The sequence below is a fragment of the Plectropomus leopardus genome, chromosome 23 (assembly GCF_008729295.1).
Source record: "Plectropomus leopardus isolate mb chromosome 23, YSFRI_Pleo_2.0, whole genome shotgun sequence".
Lineage (NCBI taxonomy): Eukaryota > Metazoa > Chordata > Actinopteri > Perciformes > Serranidae > Plectropomus > Plectropomus leopardus.
This window is the reverse complement of record NC_056485.1, coordinates 17,793,077-17,819,054: the sequence shown is the minus strand read 5'-3', so window position 1 is coordinate 17,819,054 and position 25,978 is coordinate 17,793,077. Positions and strand designations below refer to the sequence as shown.

Below are 25,978 nucleotides of genomic sequence, written 5' to 3'. Positions count from 1 at the left end.
TAAAAATAAATAAATAAATATTTTAAAAAATAATCAAATTAAAAAACACAATACCACAACATGATTATCATGGCCACCAGAATTCACAATAATGATATGATATATATCACAATCATGATAATAATATTTTTGTCATTCAAATTCATCTTTAACTTTGTTTATTGTGCATTTTGTTTCTTTTTATGCATCTGTGCCAGCAATAGACGTGGCCAAAGGCATTATGTTTTCGTGTTGTCCATCTGACCACAATATCTCAATATCATACAAAAACGTACCCTTACCATACCATCTGAATAAAAATACGTTGCAGTATTTTTTGAGGAATCCTGTATTTAGCAGCTTAAAAAACAGAAATATAGATGCGGATGACCAAAACTGAGCAAAATGGAAACTGTTGGACTGTTGGACTTACATGACCAGAAACACAACTATAGATAAGCATTAATATTGAATTAATGAAATAACTGATTACATTTTCCTTCAGAACTTGCTGGAAGAAAAAACAAATACATTTGAGAGTGGAAATTTGATTTACATTCACCAGGTAGCAAAAAACACAACTTTATATAAATGCGACTTGTATAACGCCCCCTGTTTCTGCCGCGACTTGGACTATTCCACACACCCCTGCTAGCAGTGGCGGTAATGGACTGACCCACTGACATACTGACCCATGTTTCACCTGAGCGCGGGGCAGCTCGTTCCGGTAGATCCACAGCGAGCAAATTATCGACTGCGCGTGCACGTTTTGTGATGTCGACGTGTGTTTGCCTGCATTAAAATGTGAGTTGGAACATGTTTGTTCTCTGCGGTCAGTTGTGGTTGTGTTGTTTTCCCCCGTCAAAACAGCGGTTACCGTCACAACGTTAGGCTAACAGTTAGCAAAAGTAAGCTAGCGCGGAAGACGCGTTAGCAGGGACCACAGCTGTTGTCCTGGAAACGGAATAGCGATGGAACGTTCAGATTCTATTCCGTTGTCCTAGCAACAGAATAGAGACGGAACGTTCAGTTTCTATTCTGTTGTCTAAGCAACGCGACACACATAGAACGTTGAGATTCTGTTCCGTTGTCCTAGCAACAGAATAGCGATGGAACGTTCCATAATGCTGCGGACGGAACCATTCCGAGTTGGATTCGGTATTTTTTGCAGTGATGGATTATCATTTTTTGTGCAGTCTGTGATTATATTTCAGTACACGTTTTGTCTTCTCGCGGTCTGTGCGCACTAAACAAAACGTGTTCATATGGTGATACTTAATAAATTTTGTTCACATCTGTTTTGTTTAATAAGATGTTTTCAGTCTGGTTATCTCACTTAAACATTTTTATGGCACCAAATGTGTCTAATGGAATGAAAAAAACAATTCATTTTATAGTTCTAGTAAGCTACAGAAAGGGTAATGTGTATTAGTAATATATACTTTTTTTATTGGATTATATTTTTGGCATTTTAGCCTTTTTTATTAGACAGGACAGATCAACAATATGAAAGTGGGAGAGAGAGTGGGGACGACATGCAGCAAAAGGTTTGAAGCGGGACTCGAACCCCAGACTAGCGCATTAGAGACACTGGCTCAATATATGGGGTGTCTGCTTTATCCACTCAGCCACTGATGCCTTGTAAGATTTGTTCTATTTAATGAATAAATCAATAGATGTATTGATACAATATTGCCATACAAAATATTGTGATACTGTGCTCGAATGATTTTTATCCCCACCCCCAATAAAAATGTGACAAAAAACACACCAAGGAAAATAATACTTTTTTTTTTTTAAAAATTGAAAGCAGTCACATAATCATAATAATAATAATTATAATAATAATCATAATAATAATAATAATAATGTAGATCAAGAGAGAATAAGAAACATAAAAAGATGTAAAAGCCTATGAAAGTCCATTGAAATGGGTTTTAAGAAGTGATTAAAAAGAGGTCACTATGCTACTTAATCTTTATGGCTTGACTTTGTAATGCCTGTTATATTGTTTGGAGTGTAATTGTGTACTATTTTGTCCATGTCCATTGTTACGGTTTGGGATGCTCCTGGTTTGTGGTTTTATGCATACTTAGAAAATCAGTGACTGTTATAGGTAACATGCAAGGCAGACAGTTGTGGCAATGCACCCTTTTTTTCTTCAGAATGGCATATTAATTTGCACAATTGAATGTTTTTTATTACAGTTTGAAAATATATTCAAATTTGGAACAATCATTAACAGCCCCATAAGGAATGAATGTACTTATTGTAATTGAATCAGTTTATTTCACAGCCCATCCATCCAGCCTCCATACATATAGCCTACTGTTTGTGCAAAGTTGTACTTCCTCTTAGTTTTTTTTTCTGCCCTGCTGCAATTATTACCACCCAGCCGGCTAAATAGTCTCGGGGACCTTACCGAATGTAATTTCCAAGAGACGCCCCGAGAGTCCCAGCTAGGTTGTGGGAATTGGTAAACACACAAAACGAGCCGAGTCCCCGAGGCCCTGCAGTGCCTAAGAGAAAGGGTAAGTGAGTGTGGATAACACTGCTATCAAACAATGAGACAGCACAGGCGGCCAGTCAGGGACTTAAACTCATTACAGCTCGGAAAGGCTGAGCCCACATGTTGGGTTATAGTTGTCTACTTATCGCTGTGAAAATTTCACTTTCAGTGCTTTTGGTGTTAACGGTGATCCTGCGGTATATTAGGTGCATTGCCTTGAACTTGTTTTAGATTAGGTTGTTTGGAGAGTTAAATGAAAAACAAGGATTTAGTTTCAGAGTACACAGTGCATTTCCAGTGACGCTGCCATTCTGCATTTATTTCTATCAGATCCATTTATCTCTTTAGTGACAGAAGGGAACATGATGAAAGGACATTTCAGATTTAAAAACGGATGCTTAAGCCTCGAGTCGACTCTGCAAAAAAGGCTCTGCAAGTCAGCATTAGAGAGGTGATCTTATGTTTTGTATGTTTCCGCTCGCCATTTTCAATTTCCCCCAAGTCAAAGATCACAAAATAAGATTTGAAACCAATCAGCAGAGTTTCCACCTGGTCTTTAAAAAGAAATAGGTCAGAAGAACCGCACGAGTCAAATGAAAGTAAATCCTTTATGAAAGCGGAAATATATAGGCTAATTGGCAACTTTGAAAAGACTCGTGAAAAGCTGCATTTTAATGAACACAGAGAGAATACTAATGAAATGCTAATTAGTGATGAATAAACTGAAATCTTTCTACAGAAGAATAATTTGTTTCCTTTACATCACAGCTGCAAATTGTGGTATTACAAGGCAAACTGAAAATAGTTTGTTTTTTTTACATTGCTGGATAAAATAAGACTCCACTGTGGCTTGTCTCTCACACCATAATAGATTCACGATTTGAATAGATTTTTTTTATCCCCTCTTAAAATATAAACTACAAATGACAAAGAAATCGCTGGACAATTGGTCTGTTGCAGTGGAGTCAAACGACATCCTCTACGGCGTGTACAGTTGTATCGATGAGGCAGGGCGACTTCATCACAATACCTGAGCGTCAATAGTTTTGTACATCATAAATTATTTGGAGAAATCAAGGAATTCTGCGTAAACTCAGACATTCAGCGCCCAGATATAACCGAAAAGGAGTGCTCCTTTGTCTCATAACCACATTTTCATACCACTGTGACGATTCAGCCGTGAGATTGGCAGTCGAACCAGGCTCTTTAGATCAAATAGTCGACATATAGTCGGGGTCACCTGCAGTTCCCACTGTCTCTCATCACCCCTAAAGTTTACATCCGGCTCTGCTTCACACAGTCTTTGCTACTTTGTTATAGCTGCCATCTGCTGCATCTTGCCTGTGCTGTCTAGTATGTGCCCCCTGTAGCATGTAGAGATTTGTCGCCTGCTTGTGTTATCTCTGCACTTCTCTTGCTTGCCCTTTTATCAGATTCGTTTACCTGTACGAGCTGCGTTCTCAGTTTTGACCCTTGTTTGTCCCCTTATTCCTGCCAGTATATTTGAACTGAAGCAGTCTTTCCAGTTGTCTGTTTGGTTCGTATCTCATCTCTATTACCTCGTCCACACCAGCCGGGACGATAGCAGTCAAACTCAGTAATTATTTCTACTTTTGACGACATCATTTATAAGAATATAATTGAAAAGTCTAAATGGAGGATCCTTGAATCAGTCAAAACAAAGCTTTTGGAAGCAGGATAATGAATAATCGGTTGTCAGTGTTTATAGTTATATAAGATTTTGTCAGAGATAATCAGAATACGTCACAGCCCAGTTGCTCTTTAATTGTTTCTGGAGAAACCTCGTCAGTCGCGTGTCCTGATGTGTCCTCACCGTCGGACTAACTGATTTGTATTGTTTTTTGTTTTTTACAGATTCCTGCTGCTTTAAAGCCCGCTGATGATGAATGAAGAGGAGAGGAGAGGGAAGGTGTACGATGAAGGTATAAGGTAATCTTGTGAAATGTGCATTGATGATACCTTTTGAAATGATAGTAATATACAGTCTGCAAAGCCATTCAGCATTGATTATTTGTATTTTTAGTGATGCATTTTATTCCACAAATGCACACTTACGGGAAAATCATGGCGTTAAGTTGGGTGAAATTATTAGAATCAAGAGACATTTAAAGCTTTTTTAGTTTTGAACAGGAAACTTTTTCAAACTCGTCATTTAACCTCATTTAACCTTGACTGTAACTGTAAGGTGTAATTTTACAGGGCGGCAGGAAAATGTGTCACCCCTAATAATGTCATATCAGTGATTTGTACCCCTAAATTGAGACAGAAAGCGAGAAGTTATGAAATAATTTACTGTTTGTGAACTTAGATGGGTGATTCTCATAAGTTAAACCTTAATTACTTCCAAGGCTAAGTTCAAACATAGAATTATAAATATTGATTTCTCGATATTTCACTTAGGTATTCAATGATTTACTATTGTTTTTCTCTCCTTTTTTTTCCTTTTTAAAGTATTTTTCAGGTCATTTTTCACCTTTTGCAGATTTTTTTTTCTTTTGCACTTTGACATTTCACGGCAGGCTGCTGATTGCATTTTCCCCCTGTGTTTTTGAAAGATATCAAACCAATTTGTTCATTTGCAGTCATGTCTGCAAGTATTCAGGCAGTCTCATGCATGCAACCTGAAAGGTAAAACCCAGGGTGAAAAAAAGTCTGCACCTCATTTATATTATTATTTATTATTAGTAGTAGTAGTACAAGACTCCAGGCTATAATCTGGTATGGCGCAGAAAATGGTAACGTTTACGTTTTAAACTTTACACGGTCCGTTTTAAATAATATAAATAAATAAATAGATAGATAAAAGTCAATATTGGTGCTTTCTGCTACGAGTGCATGGTCAAAGTTGACTCAGATGAGCATATCAGCATTTTTGCAGCTCTTTTCTTGTCTGGATTTTGGCAGCTGACTGGTCAGACGACAGTTTGCAGAGATTTTAGTTTGTGAATCAACTTGAAACTGTAACTAGGACTTTAAAAAGCGAGTGGTCTATGCCTCCCGCTCACTCCCAGTGGAAATTACGCTCTGGTGTACATATGCTAATAGTATACAGACAATGAACAAATTTAGTTGCGAGTCAGGGCCCCTGGGTTTCAGCCCATGCCTTTATTTCATGTGTGACCATTACCTTAAAGTTACAGTTTTAAACTCAAAAGAAGCGCTTGTGCTTCCTAAATTAGCTCCCTGCGGCCATGTGTTTGGAATGAGCAAGACAATGAGACGGGCGAACAAAAGAGGAAAAAAAACACATAACAGGACTCAGCATTTCCCACTCATACCTCAACATTTAATAAGAACGCTGTCCGACCACCAGAGGCCATCCCATAACTGAGAGGTCATGTGCTTGACCGTTTCTTCCTCCCCAGAAACATGATCCTAATAACACGGGAAACGCTGATTGAATAGTTCTTTAAAAAAGAAAAAAAAAAGTCCCAGCATCCTGCACCATGTGCTCCAAAAAACGTCAAAGTAGGTCAGCTGAGCGAGGTTTGTCTCCTCAGGACACCGTTATAAAAAGTCCAACTGTTCTTCTGAGATTTAAAGTAGTTTGGGAAAATATGTTTTAAGACGCATTATTCAGTATCTCCATAACAAGGACATAAACAACAAAATCATTTTTTACAATTATAAGGGTTGACATTTTTGTTGTTTGTTCTTTTTTCTTTCTCAAACTAAATAGAGCCAGGAAAAGTGTAATTTTATGAAAGTACAATAAAATGCTGGACACTGCAGTGGTTAAACTAAAATAAAAAAAATAAAAAAATCTGAAAACATAAAATCGGCAACTGAATAAAAAGACCTCAAATATATTATATGTGTGAAAATTAAAAACATCAATAATCTATTCAAAAGAATATCAGAATTAAATCAAAATTATATTTATTTAATAAAAATTAAATAATTAAACTAAAATGTAATAAAAATTTACCTTTTCCTATTACCTATGTTTGTTTAGATTGATTTTTTTGCTGTTGTTATAATCCTTTTTTTTTTTTTTTTTAATTAATAAACCTGTGAGTGGCTCCATATGGCCAGAGGCATTATCAATTTAGGTTGTCTTTTTTAGGTTGTCTTGTATTTTTTAAACACTTGGACTCAAAAATAAGTTTTTTGTGAGAGATTAGTGACTTCCTGGACTGATCGCCTCACTTGTATAACACATTTCATACAGCAGGGCAATTCAAAGTGCTTTACACAGCGGTAAATTATAAAACATAATTAGGATACATATTATACAAAAAACAGAAAATATATAAAAGGTAACATTAATTACTAAATGATTTAATATAAAATAAAAACGTGTTTACACTTTGGTTTTGTTTGTACACTTTAGTGCTGAAAATTGCAAATGTTTTACTGACGTGTGTTGGTCTAAACTGCTTTTACAGTACATTTTTGTCAGTAAATGATGTTTCTGCTCAGCAATTGAGTGATTTAGTCTGAATCTGCATCATCTAATGGCGCCTCGATGTGTCCTTGTTCTTTTAACTTCATAATATCGTGTAGCTGTGTCGTTAACAAATGCCAAACAGCTGCTACCGATGTTCTTCACAACAAAAACACTGAAAGGAAAATATCCTGGAGGTCCTCAGAGGGTCTCTTTAGTAAAACACACAGTATGATCAGTCGCCGATGTCCTCAGGTTTCCATTCAGTGTGCTGCTTGATAAATGTCAACTGCTCCTCACTGCAAAGCAGCATTGTAGCAGGTTAAATACTCCTCCATCCATCTCTCCGTGTTTCCCCTCAGAATGATATATGTATTTCTTGTACTTGCATTCTCTTCATCACGTCCTCCCTTTCGTCTCTTTTTCTCTCTCGTGGACAAACTTTGTTCTTTCACTGCTGCTGCGATCCCTCTTTGTCAGCCCCCCCTCCCTCCTGTGCTCTCTTTATCTTTCTTTTTTCTCATTGTTCTTTATCTTTTCATTGCTCTCCATCTGCTGCAGAGTCTATCTTTTTCTCATGCTGCTCGGCTCTTCCACTTAGCTGCGTTCATTTTTTACCCATTTATTTTTTTCAGCGTTTCTTCCAGCTCTGCTCCTATTGATGTTCCCTCTGACAACAGCAGTATTTAGAGCTATTAGATATTAGCTCAGTCAGCGCCGTTGCGGAGTAGCTTGTTTTTAGCTTGATTTACAAAACACACCAGTCACACTCTGGCGTTTCGCTGTCATGCTGTATATCATGTGTATGAAAATGTCTTATCACAGTTCATTTTGCTGTGTTGTGCCAAAAACAGTCCTATTATTTGCATTTTTATACTAGCAGAGTTACAACTGATGTAAAAATATACTAGCAAATATCATTCTTAGTTAATTTTGTGACCAGACCCCTGTTGAAATTTAAGACATTTCCACCAGCTTCAGCTGTATCGGTGCTAATCTTTATACCTTATTTGGCATATGGAGAAAATACATGCTTTTCCAACCAGGTGCACTGTCACAATTTTTGTTTTGTCTTTTTTTTTCATCTAAAAACATAGTGGCATCATGTTTAAACTTGCCATTTAAAGGGTTAAAATTCTGAAAGTTAATAAATATTAGATATTCATGATTAGGGCTGATTTTGGTTAAAACATTTAAGCTGAAATAAAGTAAAAAATCCTGGTTTTGAAAAGCTCATTTTGTGTGCAGAGCACTATTAGTTTATTATTTTTTGTGCAGTGTCAAATACTCAATGTATAAAAACTAATGTTACTGCTAATCATTGACATATCCTAGGCTGTGATTCAAAAACACAAAAAAATCTACTTAGCATGAAATATATTGAAAATAATTCTTTTTTGGGAGGAGGGCTCCATCTAAAACCATAGCTGCATCATCAAAAACAGCTGGCATTTAGAGGGTTAAAATTCTGAAAATTAACAAATATTTGATATTTATGATTAGGACTGATGCTGGTTGAAAAATTAAGTCAATGAAAGTAGGAAATAGTATTAATGTATAATATATTTTAAGGCTTGATTTTAAACGCATTGTGTGCGCAGAGCGATATGAGTGTGTGTAATATTACAGCGGGCCCTAAGGGTTAATGCAGAGCTCGCTTATTTACGTGTAAATGTTACAAACAAGTCCCCCTTGACAGTATTTAGCCTCCTTTTCTTCGTGCCACCCAAGATGACTGTGATTAGCTGAAAGAAATACAAACATGCCAGTCCTTTTTTCCTCTTCGTACAGAATAATCATGGGTTCAGCCGGACTTTTCCTCAGTCCTGGCATAATGCTGAAACAAAGTTTGGACATCGGTCCGGCTGTGTGAGACTTCCACCGCAGAAACAACCTGATTCAGTCATGTTTGTAGGTGGCCCCGTTCAGCCTCTGTCATTTGTCTTTGTCTTTGGTTACTCTGAGACTTAGTGACACTGATGAGCCATAATCTGAAACAGTGGACAGTTTATAACGTCCTCCGTCCTCTAAACAGCTCAGTAACTAATCTTTGTGTTTCCACATAGATGACAAGTTTTGGAGGGCCATGCCTCCTGAAAAGCACTTTTCAAAGATGTATGAGGGTGCAGTAGATCATTTTGTATCCTGTCCTGTGTAATCTGTCTTGACCTGTCCTCTAACATTAGATGTCTACTGTACTCCACGGCTACCTGGGTTATGTGTTATGTCATTTTCTTGGTCTTGTCCTCTTAAAAGTGTTCTTCAACAACAACTTTCACGTTACCAACATAACATTGTCAACATAACTGGTATCTTTTTATTTATTTATTTAACCTTTATTTTACCAGAAAAACTTGAGATTCAAAATCTCTTTTTCAAGAGTGTCCTGGCCGAGACAGACAACATGGAACAAAAATACAAAATCAAAATATACACGTCCAAAATAACAATATAAAACACAAAAACAATACAAAAAAGTTCCAGGTTAAATTCATCTGTATAGTTTTTGCTTGACTGAAGTGTTCAAACACGGCACTTGGTTGTAGTTTTTTTGTCTGTTTTCCTTCCCTGTCATTCATTATGCTTTCTTTTCCATGACTCTTTTCAGTGCTGAAGTAAAGTGGCCGAACCCTCGCCCTCAACCGTTTTACAGACTTTCCAGCATCCATCATCGGAGAGCCAGGTTCCTGCTGACCCAGAGCAGCGTCTGATGGTAAGTTGTTGTATGGTTTAAGCTAAAACAAAGCTAAAACACAATACTTAACACAAATTTGAGTTGTAGCATCCTAGTTTTTGAATGATGGAGAGAGTTGTTTATGTGTACAAATATTTTTGAACTGTTGCAGACCATAAGAATAACATATGAATTTTGAAAATGGACGTAGTTCCCCTTTAAGGCCACCCAGATTCTTAAAATACCACATTTTGGATCTAATTTGGATGTAATTTTGATCCTAAAAGCTTCACTACAAAGCTTGTAAGTGAACTTGAAGCAGTAATCACTCCCTTTCCCTCCAGTAAAACTCGTTACCTACCAATCAGATATCGTCTTTGCTGCACTTTAAAGCCTCTGTTTAGAAACACCTACCAAATACCATATAAATGCTTGTGCAGAGCATGAAAAATGCTCAGGTGGGTTAAATAGAGTAGATACTGCAACACAGTCCACAGTCCTTAGAAGAAAAGTAAGCCATCAAATGATGTTTATGCCAGATGGCAGCAGGAGACAACAAAGGCAGTTTTCAAAGACCGCCTAATGATTGATTGACTGAAATAAAGGCAGAAGAGAAACCGCACAGATAAGGTTAGAAGTGAAGGCTGGATCTGAGCTGTAACAAACCAAAGGTTGTTTGTCCGTCCACAAAACTTTACATGCTCGTAACTTGTGACACGTTTATGAGAAAACCTCAGGAGGTTAATCTTTAGGCGTCAGTGTACGTGTGCGTCACAGATCTGACTTAGGATTTCCGTGGTTGCATCCGAAAAAGTTTTTACATAATTTAGGATGACATACTATTCTAAGAAGGTCTGACAATATTTTGGATGAAATACTACACTATGACATTTTTCATACTGTCAGAAGATATACTATACTGTGACGGTTTTTGCTATTTTGGATGACATACTATATTATGACTTTTTTTCCTATATTTCCAACAACATATTATACTTTGACATTTCTAACATGATTTGGGATGACATGTTATAATGTTACGTTTTTATCCTTTTTCATACAACATGCTAAACTATGGGACATTTTTTACGCCACTTTGATGTGTTTCAAGCTATGTCGGAAGACAGAGTTGGATCTTACAGTTTTGACATTTAACACAGTATTAGAGCAGTGTCCGTTCAAATGGGTCGGAAAGCAGATTAGTAAACAGATAAAGCAGCACGGAGGCCAGTGAAAATGTCACTGTGGTTCTTTTTTTTTTGTTGTTTCTCCTTCTTACTTGGTGCTGACAGATTTTTAAATGTTGTTCGGGCACTGTTTGGATGTTGACAGATATTATTTTGTGGTGGCGTCATTGCATCGCTCTGTAAAAGAGGATAAAATTTGTGCGACAGCCCAGGCGTCATATTTCTGTTTTTGCAGATCATAACTGATAAATTCCTCTGACTACTGCAGAGTCATTTGTCCTGGAAATAAAGGCATATCGGTGAGCAGCTCTTTCTTATTTCCAAAAATCTGCCACACTGGCTGCGATGGCGACTGCTGGTCTTGAATATTTAATGGACAACATTTTCCTCCACACTTTCCTTGGTTCAGCCATCATTGTGTGAACTACAATATGCTGTTGAGGGGATCTTGTAAAGGAGGTACGAGCGAGCAGCTGCTGCATGTCGAGCTGGGAGGACATGGTGGTGGACGGAGGGGCAGAGGAGACAAACAGGGACAGCAAAGTCCATACAGAACACGAAGCATTAGATAAACAGGGACAACTGTCAGATTTCAAATATTTTTTGACAGTCCAGTGGTCCACGTTAAGAAGATGTCGTTGTCATGATGTGATGGCATTGCATTACTTGTCTTTTACCGAACGGTGAGTGCATACGCACTCAGATGTCACATTTCCCTGCAGAGACGGAGGTAGAAAAGCAGAACTGGGTGAAATAATGTGTGCAGAGTAATCCCATTCATCCGTGGACATCAGGTAGAAATGAAGCTTTCCACTCGACTGTGGAGTTGGGAGATGTTTTACTGCTCATTTAAATGGCTTCAGCTGTAGTTTATTCCTAACATTTGTTTTACCCTGTTGATCATAAATCATAAATGTAGACGTTTTCTGGCATCGATTGTAATGTCAGCGGCACCAGAGCCCACTCATCTGTCATCTAAACAGGATAAATAACTATTAACCGGGTTAGGTCGGTCGCAAAAACGTCACGTTTTGCAATTTAAACTGCTTCCATGCATGAAGTGTCTGTCTTTTCATGGGCTCTAAATGCCTTTTTTTGGTGTATTTTCGTGTCGACTACTGATCAGATCTGTGATTTGAAGCCCAGAATGAAGCCGGATGTAGAAATCCTCAGCGGGTCGATACACGAGCCCCTAAATTACCTCAATGGTTCTCACTTTTGAAATTGAATAGGCTCACTGAATGATTTAAAGGCCGGTTTATGGGAATAATGGAGGGCGAGTGCGGTAACACAGTGCGTCGAGGGTAACAAGCTCGAAACAATAAACACACGAGAAAACATAATAGCTGGCTCTATAAATGGATGCCCACGCATACGCCATGTGGAAGACTTATAAGAGCTGTGTGCATGCGGTTAGGAGCTAAATCTTATGAACAGTGGTGCATTTGTGACTTCAGGCTCATGTTAGTATTGTAGCATGTTGTCAGTCTTGTGGCATGCAGCAGTTCGGAGAGCGTAGGACCGGTACTTCGGGTGTGTGATCCTTGAGGGAGCAGCATTAGGCAGCTCTGCTGTCTTTGTTCTTGTGTGTCCCTTGTAAACTGCTGTTACCACAAAGAAAGTCGATGTTGAATGTAGTCGAGGAAAACAGGGACACAATAATAGATGAAAATTATGGTAACTGAAACTAGTAGCCATGACTGACAGAGGTGCTTTAACAATGATAGATGGGGGAGGGGGGTTTAACTGGAAGTAATGGCAATATGAATGAATAGGAAAATCATAAATAAGTAGATAGTAATAACTTTATGGAGGTATACCATTTCTTTGTAGTACGGGAAAAAGAAGTGAAAATAGATGTTTAAAAAAGACAGAGAATCAGTAAGTAAGCATGTTATTTCTGGTTGAAGGAAGTGAGGGCATAATAATTTAAAAATATGTAAATAATAGTAAATATAATAACACAAACAATAATGACAACAATATAATAATAGGAATAATAATGAACATTAATAATAATAATAAGCAAATAAACAAATGAGTTGGTGAAGTGAATGTTAGTAGTAAAATGAAAGTGGGGCATGAAGTAGAAAGTGGAGAAAAATGGTGGTATTGTAATATTAAATATAATAATAATAATAATAATATAATAAATGAGTGAATGAATAAACTAAGTATATCAATTAGTCTTCACAATTAGCACGAATTCTTAAAGAAGTCTTTGTTTTTCTTTGCCGTCATCGTGAACGGAGAATCCGAAAAAGCTGAACATTCATCATGAATTCATGTAAACGAAGAACCTTTTCAACAACAGCAAAAGTATCTCAAAAACATCTGTTAACAAACTCACACAACATGTGAAGTATAATCTATAATCATCCCCAATATTTGATTTTTAGAGGCTGATATAATAACGAGTTTAGCTAATTTAGCCCTTGACTTCTTGTATGGAGCCTCCATGTCAAACAGTGGTCAAATGTGGGCAGTATTTCTGTTACTTGTATTTGAAATATGTATTTTAATTACTTTTAAGTACTAAGTGAAGTGTGATAAACAGATTGAAAACTTAATCCTATTGGAGAAAAACAGATGTTGACAATTTTACTTTGGTGACATCAGTCTGCAGTTAAATGAAAGACGATAAATCACTTAATATCACCACAATGTTCAGGATATAAAAAAAAGTTTAAAATCCCAATAATATTGAATTGGTGATTGAAGTATGTGATAATATCATCTCGTGGGGCCTCTGGTGATTCCAGTGTAAATGTGGACCCCAGCGGCTTCAATTCATAATGCTTTTTTGGATTCTTCGTTCACCATGGAGGCATATGAGACAACAAAGTCTTCATAAAATCAAAGTAACGCAGGTTAAGTAAGTGATATTTAAATGGTCATTTTGGGGGTGAAGTGTCCCTTTAAGGCTCATATTGTAGCATGTTATCACTCTCTCGTGGCATGCAGCACACACGCTTGAGAGAGCAGTATGCGGCAGCTCTGCCCTCTTTGTTCTTGTGTCTCTCTGCTACGTTAACCTGCTGTTAATACAAAGAAAGTCTGATCTTAGACCTCCTCTTCCCTGCTATTCACCTTTTCTATAATTCACACTCTTTCAGCTTTAAATGTTGAAATAAGCTCTTAACTCAAAAAAAGGTAATTTGACATTTACAATGGTTTTCATTAACGCCTGTCTTTTTCAAAAGGCCGTTCTTCATCTTATTTTCTCATCATTCATTCACACTTTCTTCACTCTTAAAACCGCAGAGTCAAGCTTTTCTTCCTTTACACATTACCTTCACTTTTCAGAAACAACGCCGCTCAACCACATCACCCACTCGTTTTTTCTCCTCTCACTTTTTCCTTTTTGTCTCTCAAACCAACCTTTTTCACTTTTGTGATTTCTTTTTTGTCCTTTCATTCTCGGTCTCCACTGAAGGGAACATGAATGGACCAGAGAAGCTGTATTTTTGACAGGATTAATAGAGCTGATATTTTAGCTGATGCTGCATTAAACCTACACACTGATCTACAGCAGTGATACTCAACTTCTGGCCTGCAGGCCACATTTGGCCCCTGACAGGGTCCCAAATCCCCCCTAAATATTATCTGATTCTTAGTAAAAAAAAAAAATAAAGTGAGTCACGCTGGGAATTGTTTTTGTAATTTTAGTATACAAAAGGTGCCAGAGTGCATAAAAATGTTCTAATATTCAAGAAACGCTGCAAAATCCTAGAAATGTCCTAAAATCTGAGAAATGTCCTGTAATCCTAAAAATGTCCTAAAATTCTAGAAATGTCCTTAATGTCCTTGTCCTAGCCCCTGGCCTCCTGTCATTTTGTAAAAGTGGCCCCCAGGCAAAGCAAGTAGAGTATCTCTGATCTACAGTTTGAAATGTGCCTTACTGCCGTTTCACTGCAGATTAACATTCACTACACATACCATTTGGTGGCTGCTTTTATCATCTCTCGGCTCCATGTGTGCATACAGTTTTATCACGCATGGCCACGGAGGGAATCAAACCACTAACCCTGCTAGTGTTACTGTCACGCTTTACCCACTGAGCCATACAGAAAGCTTTCTACTCGCATCGGATTATTCAAAAATATTCTGCAGCACGGGGCCCCAATGCTAACACGAATTCCTCGACTGCCTTACTAGTTCATGAGTTCATGAAAAGTAGAACACTTTTCTCCATTTTCCACACAGCCTTCAAGTGCGGCGCGGTCTTTTGGTGCGAGCGGCACCCAATCACAGCGCCGTCAAAGAAAATGCTAAACAAGATGATTGGTCAGGAGCCCGGGGTTTTCAGCGGGACATTTTTCACTTCACAGGCGACAGTGAGGAGTTCTGATTTGTGTGAGCGGTGATAATTTTAAGGTGTGCACCGTGAAAAATACAGGTGTGTACTTTACACAGACACACACACACAAAAAAAGGTATGTAGAGCGCCAAAATGTAACTTTGAATAGTAAACACAGACCTTGTGAAAGCTGGAGTTAAAGTAAAAGGGTGCTCTGTGTGTAGAACTAGACCTAAAAAATGTCATCATCATTATTCAAGCTCACAGGAGGGCAATTTTTACTATTAAAGGGGTACTCCTTACAGTTAGGTATGAAGTTAAGTTTACTTGTCACAAGGAGTACTACACAGCCGGTGTTCCAAGTGAAATGTGGATTTTAACCCTTTGAAACCTAAGCAAATTGGCTTGATATGTATCAAAAACACGTAAAGAAGGCAGGATGAGCCATGTAAGAAGAAATGACTCAAAAATAAATATATATATATATATATATAAAAATTTTTAAAGGAAAAGTACTGAAAAAAATACTAAATAAATAATTTTAAATTTTTAAATTTGATAAGTAGAAAATTGAGTTTTCCCTAGCTTTTTTTCTTTTTCCCACTTGACATTTTTGCCTAGCTTTTTTAACATCATTTTCTAAATTTGCTTATTTTTGAAAAAGTTGCTCATTGCCTTTTTTCCCATGTTTTAGAAAGAAATATGCTGCAGCACAAGAAAAATGACGTTGCTCCAGGTTTCAAGGGGTTAAAAGACTTAAAAAATATTTTTTCAATCACCTTTTGCATAACATGATTTTTCAAAACAACTTCGCACTTTGGGGCTTCAGGACACTTGGATTATTGCAGATAAGCAGTATGGAGAATTTTTATGGTTTTATAATGTGTTTTTTTTTTTTTTTTTTTTAGATTTTTTTAGGCATTTTTGCCTTTATTAGATAGGAGAGAGTAATAGCGTGAAAGGGGGATAGAGAGAGGGGATGACATGCAGCAAAGGGCCGCGAGCTTGAATCGAACCCACGGCCACTGCAGCAAGGACACTGCCTTCATATATGGGGCGCCTGCTTTATCCACTAAGACACCCCAGCTGAATTTTAATTTTTCAGGTGAACTATCCCTTTAAATGTCCATACAATATCACATTATGCTTTTGTTGCACCCAACACAGTTCCATGCATTTTCTCAACTACGAATAGGTTTCTATTAACTTAGCATTTGCAGCCCATTTTAGTGTAAATGTGTCTTAGATTTTCAGTTAGAGGCAGTCTGTTTACTCCCGCGGTCAGCTAATCACCAGGATTTGATTTGTGCCACACATCTTTGTTCTCTTGATTTGATGATGTTGTCTTAATCAGGAGCAGCAAAGTCACTCTGACTTATGCTGCAGCCAGCAAAATAGCATAGTCTGTACTGTGTTGTTCTGTTATCAGAAAGTGAAATATTCGAGAAAATAAGGGATTACTTGCAGTTTATGTCCAAATGCAGGAAAACCAAACGATAAAAGGTGAACACACATTCACATTTTGACTTTCCAGCACTAGATAATGTGGATGAAATGGCATTTTAACGATCCCCCATGGGGAAAATCCGGGACAGTTTCCAAGCTGCGTGCATGCTTCATAAATCCAACACTGTTTTCTAGTACTCCAAAATAAATACAGCATAAAAAAATTAACCTCTTTTTCTGTCCATTCCTCCTTTCTTTCTCATTCACATTCTCTCTCCTGCATACAGACACGCATATACAGTGGTGGTGTTGGTGTGGATATGATAGATATTCCAGCAGCAGGTTCAGTGTTATCTAAGAGCCAGCACAGGGTAAGTCTCTGCCATCTACTGAGAAACAGAGAGGAGAGTTTTAACACCTCCCGAGGAGCTTATAGGCACTGATGCAGATGTTGATGTGCATTTAATCTGCACGCATTATCTACTTTCTCTCTAAACATTTTTGCTATCTTATTTTCAAGTAAAGTAGATATATTTTGATCTATAGATTTGGTAGATTTACAGCATGATTGTCGTCATTTCTTATAGGTGAGTCAGGATGAAAATCAAGGTTGTCTTAACTCTTTCTTGATCATAAATTATTAACAATACTTCTCATTCTGTTTGTTCAAAACTAGAAAGATGAGCTATAGAAAAAAAAACCAATACAGATATACAAATTCAACTGATTATCTGCAGGATTTTTATGTGAATTTCAAATAGGCATGTCACTAAATTTCAGACCTACACTAGTTTTTTTCCAAACTTTTAAATTAAAGGACCCCTTGCCAATCATTGAGTGAACTGACTGATTAAGAGATATATTTTATGGATATTATATGCAATGCATAACAATAACAGCACTAAAAACAACTGGTTAACTGTACGTTTAACTCAAATACAAAATGCAAAAAAAATGCAGGAAGTTGTGTCAAACAAACAATTTGGATGAATTTTGATTAGATTATTTTTTGAATATTGCCCCAGAGACGAGAGTTCCTGATGTTTTGGGGGATTTCTATGGGATCTGCTGTGATTTTGTTGATACTTATTTTTTTTTTCCATTTTTTATATATATCCTACAAACTTAATAGTCGTCTACTTGAGGCTCATTTGGCCACCCCAGTTGTAATTTACTTTTTTAAAATTTTCTTATATCACCTCTGGAAGCCTTTGTACACTTTCTCTACAGAAATGTCTACAGAAACAGACTTCTAGTGGGCCAGAAGTAATGATTGAAAGGTATTTCTTCTGTATGAGTCTATACATTGTTTTGTTTTGTTTTTTAGGAAAACACTGACCATCATTGCCATTCCTGCTAAAAGTGGGGAACTGCTACTTCTGATAAGTGTTGAGGAGTATTACATTTTAATTGCACAGGCTCCATTCTTACGCTTTTATAGTCTTAAAATACAAACACTTCAAAAAGAGTTATATTAACAGGTTTGGCCCCTATAAACACCTTTAAAGTGTTGTTTAAAGTGTTAATTAAGATCTTTACTATGTACTTCCTCAGCTAACACATTGTGTTTTATCTATTAACTCAGTCTTTTTATCTCTATAATATCCAGTGAGGCAATAAATAAATGAATATCCCAAATTAGTAAATTATTGTTAGATAACTTAATAATTGTTAAATAATATAATAATATATTTTTATGATACATTAAAAGTAAATAAAACAATATGTGAAATCAGATCAGCCACCCAAACCTGACCCCAAATCCATCAGCTTTATGCATTATAGTTGCACATTTCTCAGGACTATAGACAGACACACAGGCTGAGCGCAGCAGCTTGTGATAGAGAGGGAGAGGGAGATAAGGTGGAAGGTGGACTATTGCACACTGTATTTCTGTAAATTAATAAGAATAATTGTAGTCGAACTGGCCCTGTGCGAATAATAATACAATAATAATAATAATACAAGTTAAAAAATATATATTTATAGTATCTTTAGCACTCGCAAATCAAACACACATATTTAAGTTATTCTTATTAAAATTCTTTCCATTCCAAGTCTTTTTGAGGTTTTTTGACTATCAGAGAAAAAAAATGGAGGTTATAAGGCTCGGGCAGTATGTAATATTTCGTACCTTCATACCTTCCTTGAATTTTACCGTAGTATACAGTATATGTATATTTACTGCGCTATACCTCCCTTATTTTCAGCTTTTCAGACTAATAATACACAATAGAATCTCACAAAATGTTGAGAAAAGTAATATTCTCACTCTTCTTTTCCTGATTAAACAGAGAAATACAACTGTGCACATTTTGAATTCAGCTGTCTCTCAGTCATGGAAGACTGAGGAGGCTTAACTGTCTCATTTATTCATATGTCATTCAAATTTGAACAACATCTGAAACAAAATAAAACTTACCCAAACTGTCTTGGTTACTGTTGTTAGTGATCTGCAACAATCACTAACTTCATTTTGGTGGAAATAAATCCTTAACTAATGGAATTAAATGTGAAAAAATTCCCCTATAACTTCTCCCTCCACTACTACATGTCCAGTTTCTTTCAGCTGAGCTGCCTGTTCCACCAGTAGAGACTGAAGACTGAGCTCTGGCGGTGCGTGCTGTGCACTACATACAATGTGTTTAATAGAAAGAAGAGCGCCTGTATTAATGACTATCTAAAAAAAAAAACATACCTCAGAGATTTCTAAATACGCTGCTAAACAGTGATATTGCCCAAGCCTAGTAGAGATCATACATTGCAGGAAACATTCCTCCTTAATATCTTAGCAGTATTTTAGTTGCCATAATGTAAAGACCAACAGCACTGACAAATAGGCAGTAAAGAGAATAAAAAATCAACTTTAATAAATCCACGTTGGTGTCCTTTGTTTAAATCTCTGGGCCCAAAGCTGTTCATACCACTCATGATTGATTACGCTAAGAAAAAGTAAATCCCATTTCAATTACTAATTTGACCCACAGCAGCTTCCAGCGCACTTAAATATGTATGAATGTCACACACGCAGTCACTAATCACAGCGAGCCTGCAAATGAAACTGTGGATTAAGGTAGAATGTATGTATTGTTTAACATCCGCGCCGTCTTTTTAATCCTTACACATTGCCCGTTCATGACAGACGAGATGAAATCGAAGATCAACTTTCCTCTTCTTTTTCTTTATTTCTTTCTCTCGTTTGGTGCATTATTCATCAAAAAGTCAATCTCCATCATGTCCGCGTGTTGCACATACCTGTATGTATCTTGGCGTTTGTGCACTTATCTCGCCTCACAGCCAAAGCTGAAGATATACAGTAGAAACTTCATCTTTTTCTGTTTCATCCTGCGCTGGGGTTCCTGCACTGTGTCACCACCGAGCTCAAAGGGGAATCTGTGACTTGATAAGTCCGGGTAACATCAAGGAGAAGCGATGTTTTATTCATCGGCACAAAGCTCCTGAATTCACTCAAATCAAATTCGCCCGCCTTTGTTTGAGAGATCAGGCTTGAGGTTTGACACGTATAGAAATGATTGGATTTCTTAGACTTATAAAAAAAACAGGAGGGAGAGAGAAAGTTGTGAGTGTAGGAGAGGACAGAGCAATGTTTTTTTGGGGGAGTTTAATGAGACGAAGAGAGTGAAAATTAGCTAAATATCTGGACGTGTTTATTTCCTCCCACACAAATTTATGTTTTCCATCAAACTCGCCTTTTATTCTCTGTTTCACTTTCAGTTTTTCACTCTTTCACACAATACGCTGCAGCGTTGTCTCTCGATAAGTCAGCCGCTCTCACATTCGGGTGACCTTGGCACCCTGCTGATTCACTTGTTTTGTTGCGATTCTTTCATCCTGTGTGTTTCAGATTTTCTCCATCCCTCCTCTCTCCCACTCTGATCCCCTGCTGTCAAAGAAATTCAAATACTTTTTGAGCAGCGAGCACTGAGGTCAGATGTGATTTGCAGAAATTTTAGATTTGTTTTACTCTCAGATTGCACAATGCAATAATTGCCCAGGAAGGTCTCATCACTCGATAAGTGCTCAATAAACCCCGAGCGGAGCCCTGCAGGAATTTAAAATGATTATGAGTGAATTTTTATTAAGCACGTTTTTGGGTTGTTGTTTTTTTAATCTCATCTGCTCAAATTTTCTTTTTTTTGTACTTTCTTTTGTTCTCCTTTTATCTTCTGTCTAGTTTCACTGTGTTTCATCAACTAAAGTAAATTAAACTAAACCCCTAGACTCACTCCGCGTATAGCAGCAGCGACTTCGAGTGTCAGCCAGGCTCATAATGCGATCCAGGTCACTGCAGCAATGTCAGAGAGTTACAGTGCTGTCGAGTTCTGAACTCCCACTCAAGGTTTGAGCCATACGACTCCTGTGCCAACTGGTTATTGTAGAAATATGCCTCATTCTGCAGCTGCAGTACTGCGAGTATAAACATAGGCTTCTTTTTGGAGGGTAATATAAAATCATTTTACTTTTCAACGAGAGCCGGCAGAAAATTGCAGGTTGAATTTCCACCAATCATTTGGCAAAAAAAAAAAGATTTCAAAAGCAAAATCACAAACTCTTGAAAAGAGCTGAAGAGATAAATAACATTTTGAGAGCATAAAGAATGTGAAAAATGTACAGTCTTTTTTTTTTGGTTTCTGGTTGATACCTCGAGGGAAATCAAGCTGCAATTTCACCACAAGTTCAGCATTCAACACTTGAAATTAATCAAACGTTCAGCCTGTGGAGTGAAAAATTCCTATTATTAACGTCAATTTCCTTGTTTTAGACATTTTTTAAAATGAATAAGTGTCTTGACAGAAGACAAAAGGTAAAGCAGACCTGAAAATTAGTCAAATAAAAAAAGACTTGAAAATGTGCTTAAAAGCATAATTCTTTACATAATTTGAAATGTGTAATTGTGATAATTATAAATGTATTTTTCCTTTTTAATTTACGTTCTAAAATCTGCTAATTTCTTGCAACTTTTGGAACATTTCTCACATAGCTGATCATTAACTTCTTTCCCATGTTTCTGAGAAAATTCGCACCAGTTTACTGAGGCTTCAAAGTTTGAAAGGCTTCTGAAAGCAGCAAAAGAAAAGTGTTGTTGCTCCAGGTTTCAGGGCGGTAAAACTCCTCTGAGGCTGCTGACTGGTTTCTCCACACTTCAGCGACGGGCATTTTTTTCAGATTCTAAGTGGAGGTGTCCTTGTTAATTGAATAGGTGCCGAAGTCAGTCAGTCAGTGGCGTGTCACATCTGTTAGACCTCAGCGAGACTCACTCTGTTTGGACTTCATCACGTCTTCTGACACAGTGTTGACACTGCCTCCGAGAAGAAGCTGACACCTATTAGAATACGCACACTCGCTCGCTAGAAGATGGTTCTTGATATTTGGTGGATGCTCACTTGGTGTCACTCAGGGAGCTTGACTGCAACTATCAAGTATAATTTTAGGTGGCAGGCAAAAATACTACAATTAGGAGTCAGTGGAGATACTGCAGCTGTGCCGGCTGGATCTACACAGCAGCAGAGCGAGAAAATGTGGCAAACAGAGGCTGAAATATTTATGAAAAACATTCAGAACTGTGAGAGGCATCCTCATATAGTGTTTGGCTGAGCAGTATGGTGAAAATCACATCTCACAATGATATTGACCAAATACTTTGATGTAGACATTGCGACGATGTTTTAAGTTTGACTGTTGGTGCTGTTGCAAAATATTTACAATACCAACAAGAGTGTGGCTGCTGAACGCATCCTCACTATCTAAATGTTTACAGGAAGTAGTCTAATCTGAAGGATATTTACTGTTGACAGAATGACCTAAGCCTGAATTAACTACATTTGTACAAGAATTGGTCCATTCGGACAGATATTTGTTGCTGACAGAATGACCTACTCCACATGTGAGAATGGCCGAAGCCACATTCAACTCTACCTTTACAGGGGGTGTCCATTTTTTATAGTTTTTTGTACCTGTCAGAATGACCTACTGCACATTTAACTACATTTACAAAGGAAATAGTCCATTCTGATGAATATTTGCACCTGACAGAATGGCCTGTGCCACATTTACCTACATTTATACAGGAAGACTTTTGTACCTGATATAACGACCTACTGCATCTATCAGAATGACCTACACAACACTTAACGATATTTATACAGGATGTCGTCTTTTCTGATAGATTTTTGTACCTGACATAGTAACCTAATGCATCTGTCAGGATGACCTACCCCACATTTAACTACATTTACAAGGGAAGTCATCCATTCTGATGAATAATCGCACTTGACAGAAAGACCTACTTTACCTGACAGAATGACCTACGCCACATTTAACTACATTTATACAGGAAGTCGTCCATTCTAATAGATATTTGTACCTGACAGAATAACCCTAATGCACCTATCAGAATGATCTACGCAACACGTAACTATATTTATACAGGACTCAGAAAATGTCTGAAAACTGCATAAAACTGGAACTGCAAATTTACAAATACCGTGAAAGATAGCAAAGAGCTGAATGATGTTTAGTATTTCAATGTCTTGTGACCCATTTCAAGTTTACATGAACTCTCCAGCTGAAAGTAAGTGTAAGCAGTAGTCTGTCAAAGTGGAGAGGATTTAAAGATATTTTCTCCATTCATTAATTTGGGACCAAAAATATTAAAAAGCCTAATATTTTAAAAAGTATAAGGAGTTTTAATATAGCAGCATTCAAAAGAGCTGAACATTTTGATGGTCAAAAGGTTTAAATAGCTAAAAAGTATAAAGAAGTAGTTACATGCCAAAAAACGTACAGAAGAAGAAAAAGAAAAGTAAAGAAAGGGATAACAATAATAATGCTGAAGCATCCACACAAATTATTGGCAGAAATAAAAGACACCCCTTCTATAAAAATGCAAAAAAAATACACTTTGTTGCCCTTGAAGTAAATAAATAAATTTAACTAAATAATTTAAGTTAAATTACTTAAAACAATTACATTAAATAAACTCACTTAATTTTATTAAAAGAAGAATCTGGAACTTCTAAAAAACAACACACCAGACAGCATTTCGCTCTGGTTAGATCTCCTCAGTCAAGCCTTAAATTTGTGCACTGATGGCTCTCTTTGTTCAAACCCAAACTCCCTCTCGTGTAAAGCCTCCACTCTATAAACCTCCATTCTGGCTCGGCTCTAGCAGACGCAGGAACACCACAGTCCCGCCTGAAATGGCTTCATTATACTGTACCACAAACTGGCTGCGGGTGTGCCTGGCAGAGTTTTGGAGCAGAAACATTCATTTGCACCGAGCACGTCTGGTGCCAAAGCTGACTCTGTCTTTCCCAGTCTGAGTAAACATGGCAGCTATCACCACGGCCTAGCCGCGGCTGCTGAGGGACCCAAATATCTGCTGCTGTTCATTGCAGTGGTTGTGAATGTGCACATCTGCTTTGATGTTCAATTTTTTAAAATATTTTTATTTCTTCTTTGACTTCATTGTTCAGCTAAGATTTTGCTTCTTTAAAGGTCTTTCCTTCTTTTATTAGTGCTGCCCTTTATACCTTAATCCTGTACTGCTTCCTTCAGTTTTTTTCGCCCCATGAAAAAGGTAGACGGCAAGGCCCAGTAGGTCACAGTGCATTAACCACACTAATAAACCCATTACATTGCAATGGAATGGGATCCAAACGAGAGAGGGAGAGGGTGTTGAGTGATGGGGATGAAGGAAGGAGAGTGGCATATTTTGGCAGCGAGGAGACTGAGGAGGGAGAGACGAAGCACAGTGGCAGGATGGGTAAAAGCCTCACTAATGCACACTCACTCTATGTGTGCCTTTAAGCCCCTCTGTCTATTCATTACCTTTCCTACCAGCCTTCATTAAGGGAAGGATCTGCCATCTTCTGCCAGAGCATTGCATCACTTTCTGCTCTGACACAACTCCTCTTGCTGAACATTAGCTGCATTGTGGGGCCAATAATGACACTGCCGAGCAGTTCAGGGGCCATAAATATCCACAGCGTGTCCCCAACCTGCAGTGCTCCTGTGAGGAAAGCAGGAAAGCAGAGAAGGGAAATGTGGGACAAAAGAGCACCTGAATGCAGACTTAAATGTGTCACAACACAGCTTTCATTGTTTGAACCAGATATCCTTCCTATGACTATTTTGGTGCTGAGGTCAGTGGTGGACTCCCCAGTACCATGAAAACTTGTGTGTAATGTACTCAGTTTATCCAAGTCCTGTTTGGCGAGCCAGGTCTCTTGAGGGCACAAGTTGTCACTCTCCTCCAGAAGTGTGTCAACCACCTTGTTCTGTCTGCGGTACTGTGCCCTAAGACACAATCGAATCTTGCTGTTCGTCGCCGTACCAAGGATCTGACCTTACTGCTCACAGACCTCCGCCGCATCATCGCAGGGCATGGGGGTCTACTGGAAGCTGGAGTTTTACTCTGGTTTAAGTGACACAGCAGCAGCTCCTCTGTAGCGTGTCCCGTAGTAGCACCGATTAGCTGAGGATCATACATTTTGTGCTACCTCGCTGCATTCAGCGGTAACATGAAATGAGCTGAATCTGCCGTGTGCCGACTCAGTCTTCTGACACCCAACCTCCCGACCCAGTTTCCCTTTCAAATAGAGAGTATCAGCATCAAGGCTCGGATATAACCTTGTTGCAAAAACACTCACAGTCTTTGTTTTGACAGCTTGTATATTAACAGTTATGCCAGGTTAAATTATGCTTGTAGTTTTCTGCTCACGCCACTGTAGCTCAGGCGATGTCCCTCCATACTGCAACGCTCCATGCAGTGGGTCCATGGGAAATCCCCCCCCCAGCGTCATCTCATGGTATACTATATCTTCATAATAGCTCAAACACTTTATAGTATAGTATGGCATCCAAAATAGCGCAAAATCAATGTCAAAGTATAGTATGTTATCCGAAATGGCATTGAAAACGTAGTAGTGTAGTATGTCTCAAAAATATCAAGTAGTAGAAGTAGTTGTAGTATCTGTTCCAGATTATTGCAAAAAAACAAAGGAAAAAAAGAGTATAAAAGTACAGACAATAAAAATGACTTATATAGACATTTGATTTTATAGAAATGTTCAGCAGAACTAACCAAGTGTTTTTTCTATGCTCTGCAGGTTTTGTCAGACCCTGGTGGTCCTCAAGTTGAAGAGTGAGATTCGAGCGCCATTCCAACACCAATTTTGGCACTTTCATGAAAGATGTGGGCTGTCCTCAAGGTAAGGGTGTGATTGGAGCTCAAAAATGTTATTTTATTATATGTCATTCACAATTCCAAGAAAAACAAATATTGTATCCCAGTATGTCGCTTGAAATAAAATAAATGTCATAGTATAGTTGCGAAAAAAAAGTCATAGTATAGCATCTCGTCCAAAATAGGTTAAAAAAATGTCATCAAAAATATCGTGAAAAATGTAAAAGTATGTAGAAAATAACAGGGTAAACACCGTAAGAGAATAAT

General features: G+C 37.7%; 1 long non-coding RNA gene across 1 annotated transcript; it reads left to right on the top strand.

Moving 5' to 3' along the window:
- The first annotated feature begins 691 nt into the window (after window positions 1–691).
- On the top strand, window positions 692–25,706 carry LOC121961945. The gene is made up of 4 exons (XR_006107096.1): window positions 692–783; window positions 4,364–4,438; window positions 9,505–9,609; window positions 25,635–25,706. It is a non-coding gene; the product is annotated as an uncharacterized LOC121961945 (long non-coding RNA).
- Window positions 25,707–25,978: the final 272 nt, after the last annotated feature.